Consider the following 10,284-nt stretch of genomic DNA (forward strand, 5'->3'; position numbering starts at 1 on the left):
CGTTGTATGAGATTGTGGAAAAGGCAACATGTAGTGACAATACGAAATTGAGTCTTGATTGGAAAGTAAGAATAAGTCCTCAATATTGCCCATCTCATTTTAAGTAGTCCAAAACACCTCTCAATGATGTTACGAATAGAAGAGTGCCTCATGTTAAAAAACTCTTGTGGAGTTGTTGGGACACCCCCTTCTCTCCATATGGAAAGATGGTAATGCTGTCCTCTATATGGTGCAAGAAAACCCTCCCTATTTGTGCAACCCGCATCTATAAGATAGTAGTGGCCTGTAATTATGTAAGATGGTTTCACTATGTATATAACAAAATAATTGTTTAATATATGTGACGCCCCAAATTTTGATAATACAATACAACGATACACCGGGGTTTAACTAGCAAATACACGTCATTTTTAAGAACAAATTACAAATAGTTATACTAAAAGAAAATATTAATAATAGTTAAAGATAAAATTCTTCAAGTCTTTAAATACAAATCAGTTCCTTGATACAAAAAGATTATCCAAAATACAGGAAATATAAAATCTAATATCTAAGGCATCCATGGTTCCGCAAAGCTTTTAGGAGTTCCGTTCTCGGTGTAAAACTCGCCTTCACCTGGTATAAAACGCCATGAGCTTGGAATGCCCAGTAAACACACACACCCCGACCCTTTTCCCATTCCAAATACACAAGTAACATAACGACACGATCATAACATACAACGAAAGCAATAATTAAGTAGAGCTTATAATTAAATTTTAGTTTTCATGAATAATAATCAATTTTAGTTAGTTCTAGGCAACTCCCCGTGGAATGTCGTTCTTACCCAACCACTAACATTGGCCACAGGCAATTCTGACTCCCCCTTGGTTAATACCATACCAATGCGTCGCTTACTACATAACCACCAGTGCGTCGCTTACTGCACAATTACCAATGATGCCCACGCACCTAGGTGACATACCCAAGTGGTGATATCACGGTCTGCCCCAAGGGAACGGGCTTCCAAGGATACTCTTCCTGTGTGAGACCCTCACTGCCACCCTTATGCCTCCCATTTCCGTTAAGCAGCCAGAATACCTCCCGTGCCATGTTAGGGTTCAAAAGCACACTTGCGCAAGACTTCACAAAAATGGAACACATTCCATTATATCATACTCTTGAATCCATCGTTCATTATCTCATAAAATGATCGCAACCCATTACCATTCCATTTGATTTCCCCTTTATTAAGTGCATTATGTTCTCAGTTATAGCAAAGCATGGCCAATATAATTACGAGTCCAAACTAGACAACAAGTAATTTATTCATGGTAAAGCAAATTCACAATTTATCATAGATTACATATCGAGGCTAAAACATTCAAGACACATAGAATATAAGAGTTGCAAACCAAATAAGAGCATATTAACACAACTTCCAGATTTCTAGATTTGAACCAGTTTGAAAATAATTATGAAAAAAATACTTTTATTGGCCCTCAGTACCTGGCCTCATGTGAGTTTGTAGATAAACAAGTCTAGTTTCAAACTCAATTTACGAAAGTAGCATAGGTATTTTAGATTTTAAGATAATTCAGAATTTCTAAGATCTGCCCAAATTCGTTGACAGTTACGCAAATCGGTTTTTCTCTCAAACCCCTCATTATCTTGAGTTCAAACAAAATTTAGTTAAAATATAACACCAAGATTAAGATTTTGACATAAAATTGGACTTGAAATTATTTTTCTGGAATTTTATAAAAAATAGAGAAAGTTGGCTATTTTTCTGGTTCTGTGAGTAGCAAACTTAGAAAATTTGTTTAGGTTATAAAAATACATCCTTAGGTCCTATCAAAATTATTACATACTCTAGACATACCAAATATTACACCATAAAAATAGATTTTGAGTTTATGGAGTTTTGATAGGAAAATAAATTCAAGAGAGGGAAAAGATTTGCTATTGGAAATTTAAGAAACAAAGAGAAGCATACCATTTCTTGATTAATACACATTTATACAAGAGTGTAGGCCTAGACTACAACATATATACACAAAGAGCATGTATTAGGAGGGGAAAAACAAGTGGTAAAAGAACTTGAGAGAAGAGGTGATGTAGGTTTACCTTTGTTGTACAAGACTCAACAAAATTCTTCTTTTTCTTCTTCTCTTGTCTCTCTCTCTCCCTCGCTCTTTTTTTTCCAAGATCACTCTCTCTCACTCCTCTAGTGCATGGCTGAAAAATGTGTAAAATGAGGGGGAGAAGTGTGCATATGTAGAGAAAGGAATGGAATGTTTCATAGGGACTAAGTTCCCTAAGTGCAAATTGTCAAAGTTGCCATTATGGCCCTTTTATCCATCACATGGTCAACAACTTGGACTCCAAGACATATATATATATATATATATAAGATATTTGCATTTATAAATATAAAATAATAGGCACAATTACATTAATTAATAAAATATTACAATTAAGGGTTGAAATGAAATAAAATAGAAGTATATAGGGACCAAGTCTAAATTTATGAAAACTTGATATTTAGTGTACAATATACTAACGTTAGAAAGTAGTTAGAATAATAAAATTGGGTCCCGTTAAATTAAAGCGCAAACAAAGGCGAGAAACGGAGCGAAAACAGCATTATCGGGAGTTAAGATTTTTAAAGTGATTAATCTATAATTATCAGGTCTAATAATTAATAATAGAGTTTTAAACATGATTATTAATCTACGGGATCGATTAAGGTTTACTTGAATTAATCCGTGATGCTTCCCGATTCGAGGGTTTAAAACGCAATTAAGTGAAAATTCAAGGGCTTTATTGAAATAAACTCAAGGTTAGGGATTTAATGGACTTTCAAAAATTAGGATCTCTACAATATAGATATAGTGTACTTATATATATAACAATACATAATTATCATACCAGTAGGGACTTTTAACCCATTGGGTCTACTAACAGCATCTCTAAGTACCCTAGAGTCAGAAGTAGATCTTTCCCATCCAGGGAAGACATATATGAATTGCATGTCTTGGGAGCATACACCCAATACATTTGTGGCAATTTCTCTCTTTCTTGCTCTATACCTTGGTTTGTCTATTGCAGGGGCAAGAACCTTAACATAGGTTCCATCTAAAGCACCAAGACAATTCTAAAAAAAAAAATATTATAAAATTAATATAGGTAATACAAAAATATAATATGCTAATTAAGCGAAATTGTAAATATATTGTACCTGAAAACAACTCCATCTATCATCTGTACAATTAGCAGTTATTGGTTCAAGCTTCTTAAGAAGGAGACCATGGAGGCGCAACACAGTCTTGAGAACATTATTGAAGTGTTTACTAACTATTTGACCACTCCGCATGAAATTAAATTAAATTTTGCGATTCTTAGTGTGATGTGCAAGCACATTAAAAAATATTGCTACTTGCTCCTCTAAAACGACATACTTTGAATTTAATAATCCAACACTTCGCACCAACCCACATAAAAGTATGAAAGTACGCCTATTCATCCGAAGTTGGTCATGACAATTTATGTCACTATCGTTGACCAATCTATTCAAATGGTCAATTTGTTTTCCATAGGGGTGAGGTGATCCAGGTAGTTGCAACCAATTTCTTTCTTCTTGAATGCAGCATGTAAAATCACTACCAATTTCTTTCTTCTTGAATGCAGCATGTAAAATCACTATATACATAGCACATGCATAATTAATGGACGAAACAACATGTTGGAGGGTTACAAATTCCTCTATCAACTCCTTTCTCCTTTTCTTAGTGGCATAATTATTATCCATCTACAAAAAATGAATAAACAATAAGCGGCTAAAATCAGCACAGAAAGTAAAACAAATAATAGATAATAGTATTAATTACCAAGTGGAGCATTGTTCAAATTTTTTCATACCACATGTTAACAATATGAAACTAGTATTAATTTCCTATAGAAAAGAAATGGAAAAGATCATAAAAAATAAAAGAACATAAAGAAAAAACAAATAATTTGGTGCCACACAAAATTAGCACTACATTGATGCACAAAGACATCAAAGAAAATGAAAGATATTTATTTTCAATGGAAACCAAACCTAAAATATGCATAATTCCCTTTAGTTCAACTCAGGTGAATTTGAAGATTAAATTCATCCTAAGACTATTATAAAAAAAAAAAGTCAAACTTTTTAATTCTAAGACTATTTCAAATTCATCCATGTTGGAACCTAACCCTGTAATCATCAACACTTTTAACCTATAGATGGTTAGAATATTCATACTTTAGCCAATCTTTCTTGTTCTTCTTCTTTTGCCTTTTCTTTTTTTTGACCAACAAGTCATCATTCACATTTTTCTAATAATTGTTACTTCATTTTTAAAAAAACAAACTTTCCTTAAACATTCTTCTTCAAACTGTTCCAAATCTGATTTAAAAGATTCTCACAAAATTGATCCAATAATTGAAAGGCTCCCATATCACAAGAGATAGGTGAATTTTAATTTACTAACAGTGCTCCCATACTATTACCTTTTCCCTTTTCATTTTTAATGTTTTCATTTTAATTAACTTTCCTTAAACTATACCAAAAACAACACTTTGAAAAGAAAAGTGCTCAACAGAACAAATAGAAAGCTCATGTATAATTAATACTCCAAGAACTTGCCATCAAGAACTTGACATCATGAAGTTTGGTACTCCAAGAACTCGACATCATGATCAATACTCCAATTTACAAAACCATTTCCATGTGGAACAGCCACAATTGATTGGACGGAGCCACCATGAGCTTCCACTACTTCCACACAAGTAACCATTACCAACATCAATAATTTCTGGAGTCCCAAATTTTGTACCAACAACTGCATACTTGTTACTAGGAACAAATAAACCACACAACCAATAGTTCAATGGCAAGAACCAATACTTGGATTCCATATCTTCACTGCACTATGGCTAGTTTATGTTTTAGAGGTGGGGAAAGAAAAACATCAATTAGTCGGTTTTATGTGGTTGAATGTTCTTGATAAAACATATTTTTTTCTTCATCCTTTTTTGTTGCAATGCACTGGAATTAACATATTGTAAGTCAGGTGTGTGCTGATTTGTTTTCTAAATATTTAATTGTTTGGAAGATCATTTACGGTGATGGTGTACAGTATAGTGTGTATAAGAAAAGTAGCCCTTTTAGGCATATTGTCAAACACATATTGAGCATGAAATTGATATTGTAACATGACAACACAACAAGAATAACACATCACCTAGAGGCGACAAAAGATTAAATTTCAGTAGGTTAAGAAGACAAAAGAATTCTCTCATTTCGATTAATTTATTTGAAAATCAAAAGCGAAGAAAACAACAAAACAATAATGAGAACGAATATTTTGATTCCAAAAATAGTAAAACGATTTGTGTATATATGTGTATATATATACACATATAAACAGTACGGAAGATTGAGATGTGGATATAAAAAGCAAAAAAAATTACCAGCAGATGCTCCACAGAATCTGAATATCAAAGATCTGAAGATGAGAGAGAGCTAGGGCACACTATGAATAAGAGAAAGCTTCTTTTTGCCTCTCCTTCTTGCTGTTGTTGCTTCCAAGGATGAGTAGGGTAGACTTCAGATCGAAAATCTGAAGAAGATGAGAGCTTCTTTTTGCCTCTCCTTTATTCTGCTGCTGCTTCTTCAAAGATGAGCTAGGGCAACAATGGATAAATAAGTAATCTCTCTCCTAATACCAACGGACTAAATTTTCAATACCAATGCTTGGGGCAGACTATGAATCCTGTTAGCAAGGCCCATCTTTAAGCCTCTGGCTTAGCAATCCGTTGTCCAACCCTGCAAACAAACAGAACATTAGGTGGGCCCCACTGCTATCTTAATCCTCTCCCTTCTTCTATACCCCAAAACAAACGGGGCTAGAGTTGCTAGTGAGGGATATAAGAGAAAGGGTAGGGTTAAGTGAGAAGGTTGTGATAGGTATTCATGTTCCTACCTCAGCCATCAGTGCATCTGAAATCTCATTGAGTATCTCTATTGCATTAGGTACAGAGGTAGAAGGTAAAGCTATGGGTGTAATAGGGTCATGGGGAAGAAGAACAATTGAGGTAGGCAGCATCAGCTTTGGATCAATATAGACAGTAGAGTCTTAGATCTCATTCGCTACAGCTCTTTTATGAATTAGACCTATAGAGAGATTGTGGCTTTGTTTGGTTTGTTTTTCAGAAAAATTTTTAGGAAAATTTCTCTACAAACAAATTTTTAAGAGTAATTAAACCAAACAAATTTTTCTAAAAAAAATCTCAAAATTTTGTTTGGTTACCTACTTTTCAAAATCACTCTCTCTCATACACATCAAATTAATCACTTTTTTTAAAACTCTCTCCCCAAAATAATTTTTCAAAATCATTTATGAAAAAAAGCAAATCAAACAAGTTATCATACTTTTTATCTCAAAAATTACTCTACAAACATAAACCAAACACACCCTGTGACTTTCTAGCATTTGGTCTTTATCTATGACTTTTTCTAGATAGGTATGAGGCTCTTCAAATAATGCATTGGCTTGATCTTTGAGTGGCCCAAATCTGTTATTGGGTTTTTTAAAATTGTTGGGCCTCAAAAGAGGAGTAATGTTAGGTCTATGGTTTCTTTTATTGACCAACATCCACGGGCCATAGTCAGTATCTTCCTGGCGTATCTCATTGTTTGCATTAGCATTTAAAGAACTAGCTATTGTTGGCTGGGTTTTCTGAGCAATAGAGCCGTTGTTGCTGGTCGTGGGGTTGTCGACGCTAAAGTTGGAGCTGCTGTCGGCAGTGGTTTGTTGGAATAGTATTATTTTCTATGGCCCGCTTTCCCATATGCAAAACAAAAATAATGAATGTGTTCATATTCTATACAATAGGTATACTTATAGCAATTCTGGATGTAAGTGGCTTTGTGAGATTCATCTTGACACAGACACAAGCATATCTTCCTCTAGTGGATATGGCAATATTTAAATCCACTTTTAGATGCTTACCTATCACTTTAGCTATGTGATAGAGCACTCTTTCATTATCAAAAATGCTTGGGACCTCTAATTAGAGGTGCCACTAGTGATGTGGTAGTGGGTCCCACCCACTGCCACTGCTAGTGATGTGTCTTTTCTTTTTTTTTCTTTTTTTTCCTTTTCCACCTCATTAGAGGTGTGTTTAGAGCCTCTAAATTAGAGGTCTCTAACATCATTGCTTTCATTATAGTATTCAATTGGTAGTTGGGGAAATTGCACTCAGAGGGTTGTGGCCACTTCCCCTGCTTGTGAGGGTTTGAAACCATGTTCCCATCTCCTCACTGGTAGATAATGATCTATAATGATCCAAGGACCCTCTGTGTAAACTTTGCTACAATCTTGTACCATTTCAAATTTAATTAGAAAAAAAACCTAGGCCCAAATTTGTGGCTTCGAAGTCTCCTTGCAATCCCCAGATTTTCTTGAGTTCGAAAATTAGCAATTTGTATCCAATAGTTTTCCCTAGTAATCGCACAATGAGGCAATCTTTCTAGGGCTTTCGAATTGACTTGAGGAGGTGGGGAGGGAGTTAAATTTTGGGGATATTAATCCCAAGTTCCATAGCAAGATCCTCATCATCCATCTCCTCGTTGCCCTTTTCATCTGTGAGAAATTCGTCATTCATCGAAAGGCAATCTAGATCTTCTTCAAAGACTTTTTCGTTTGCTTTTGTAGTTATTAGAGCTTGCTTAAAGGATCTCTTGGGTTCTTCTACCAGCGGTGATTGATATTGTGCTATAGCTAGATTAGTATCAAACTCTGAGTTCTCCTTAACTTTCTTGGTGCTTTGCACCAAATGATCTTTCTCCTCCGATGATTTTCCATTATTATTATTGGTTGCGTTAACTGAGAGCACAAGAGCTTCTTGTGCCGTCATTTCTCATAACTTGACATATGTAGGGCACTTTTGGACGCTAGTTTCTTAATGCCAATTCTTAGTTCATGAGCTAGAGGTATGTATGTAACTAAGGTTTAAGGGGTAGCCAAATATAGGATTTTAAGGCTATGTTTGGCATACCCACTTCAGGCTACTTTAGCCACATACGACAAAATTGGTTACTTTAGCCACAACCGACAAACTCGTTCACGGGCTTGGGGCAGTTGTTGCAGGCAAAGCCAAAATGACCAAATTACCCCTAGTTTCATTGCTTTCATTTCATCTTTGATAAATGCATTTTAGGCTATGGGTAAAGGGCATTTTCATAATTTTGCTTATGGACACATCATTTCTAAGTCAAAAAAGCCTAAAAGCCCATCCTAAACAAAGTTTTTTAGCCCTAGGCTAAAATACCCAAAAAGCCAACCTACATCTCAAATGAAGGCTAAATGTGACAACTAGGGTTACAAAATGAAAGGATTGTAGAACAAAAAGGGCAATGAGAAGGGGTAGTTAGGGAGGCAAGAAGTGTCATATAGGAAGGAAAATATATGAAGGTGATAGAATGGGAGACACATGGGTGTGATGGAATAGGATAAAAAGATGGCAATGAAGAGGAAATGGTTGGTGGCGAGGTGATGAGAGAAGATGATGAAGGGTAGTAGGTGATCAATGGTGGTGGTAGTAGTGGGTGACAGACAATAAGAGACATTTGGGAAGTTGGCTATTTTTATAGTTGACTATTTTAGTCTGGTTAAAATAGTTGTGTTTGGGAAGAGAGTTGGATTTTTTTGTAACTAGATGTAATGTTTGTAAGAGAAAAAATGAAATGATTATAGATTTGATGTGACATTCTATCTTATTAATTATTTTAGCCTATTTTGTTTTTTAGTACTATTTTAACCAAAAAAAAAAAAATCCTCTTCCCAAACACCCCTAGATAAGTGAGTGAAAAGAGTGAAGAGATTGAATACAAGATAGTAACTTTGAAAAAATAATAAGAGTTTACAAAATTATTATTTATTGGTTAGAAATTAAATTATAAAAGTTAATGCGTAAAAAAAATTAATTTGTTTGGTACCTTCAAATTTTTTTTCTCATCACTCTTGTCTAAGATGATTTTTCTAATTTACCAAATAAATTTAACTTCTAAAAAAATAAATTTTGGGGTTGATTTAGAAGAGCCATCCCAAACCCTAGTTAACGACCCGATTCGTTCAGCCCATTTCGCCACTCACAATCTCATTTTTTTGTCTGCGACCCGTCGTCACACTTGAGTCTCAACTCAAGTTTCATAGCAGCATCACCAACCCCAATCGGCGAGCCATGCCGGCCCTAATACGCCGATCGACTTCGAACCTCCTCTTCCGTGTTTGGACCAACCACCGTTTCCACACCTCAACAGCTCCACATGTTAAGGACACCGGTCTCTATGGCTTCCACCACTTGAAGACCCCCAATGGCTTTCGACGCTTCGTTGACGAAGCCATCGAGCGGTAAACCAAACACCCTCCCGGTTCTACTCCGTTTGTTTTCTCAGAAAATGATAGACAGTAAAAGGAAAATATTTGATTTTTAACTGACCACAAGCTCAAAAATGGCTCTTGTTTTCTCAGCAACCATTCGAAGTTTTTCTTATCGAATACGGACACCGATTCTTTTAATTGTTTCTTTGGTTAGGTCCGGTGAACTCGTCAATTACATTTCTGGAATGCCATCACCTGCAGAAATTAGGGGCTTTTCCCATATTAAGCCTATTTTGTATCTTAATTTCCAAACTAGGCCTAGTTTGGACGGAATTCCCAAACTAAGCTAAAACGCTATTACAAATCGCGCTTTCACTGTTTGGAGCTCAAAATGTGATGAATAGTGAAAGCGCTATTGCAAACCGCTCTTTTAATTAAGAAAGCGCTATTGAAAATCACGCTTTTAACATAAAAAAATTTTCTGAAGAAAAATAGCGTTTTCACTCTCTGTTCATTTCCTATAGAAAACGCTATTTGAAATTGCGCTTTTACTGTGCATATCTGTTTTCTTAAGAAAACATTTAAAATATATTAAAATGTGACCAAAGTAAAATACAAATGCTTTGTAGCACAAATGGTAGTGTGCTTGTCTTACACCACAGTGGCGTGGGTTCAATCTGCAGGAATTGCTACCTTTCAATTAAGTTCAACTCTTTTTTTTTTTTTTTTTTTTTTCACTCACTTTACACTTTATATATTTATTATGTAATTTTTTTATCAAAAAAAAGTAAATTTTTTGTTTGGTTAACTAAAATTTTTTTCTATAAAATACAATTTTTTTCAAAATGTCAACATGATTATTTAAAAAGTATTCGGTGTATTTGGATTGAAT

The 10,284-nt window shown here is 34.8% G+C and overlaps 1 long non-coding RNA gene across 2 annotated transcripts; it reads right to left on the minus strand.

The window, feature by feature from the left end:
- Positions 1-431: 431 nt before the first annotated feature.
- Positions 432-6,661, minus strand: LOC145795517 (uncharacterized). 2 transcript variants are annotated; one of them, XR_014336584.1, is made up of 2 exons: positions 5,479-6,661; positions 432-615 (listed from the first exon to the last, which is right to left on the minus strand). It is a non-coding gene; the product is annotated as an uncharacterized LOC145795517 (long non-coding RNA). The 2 variants fall into 2 exon arrangements; XR_014336583.1 differs by having other exon boundaries at positions 432-3,790.
- Between the last annotated feature and the right edge of the window lie 3,623 nt (positions 6,662-10,284).

Source organism: Camellia sinensis, chromosome 1, assembly GCF_055761805.1.
Source record: "Camellia sinensis isolate YWXY chromosome 1, ASM5576180v1, whole genome shotgun sequence".
NCBI lineage: Eukaryota > Viridiplantae > Streptophyta > Magnoliopsida > Ericales > Theaceae > Camellia > Camellia sinensis.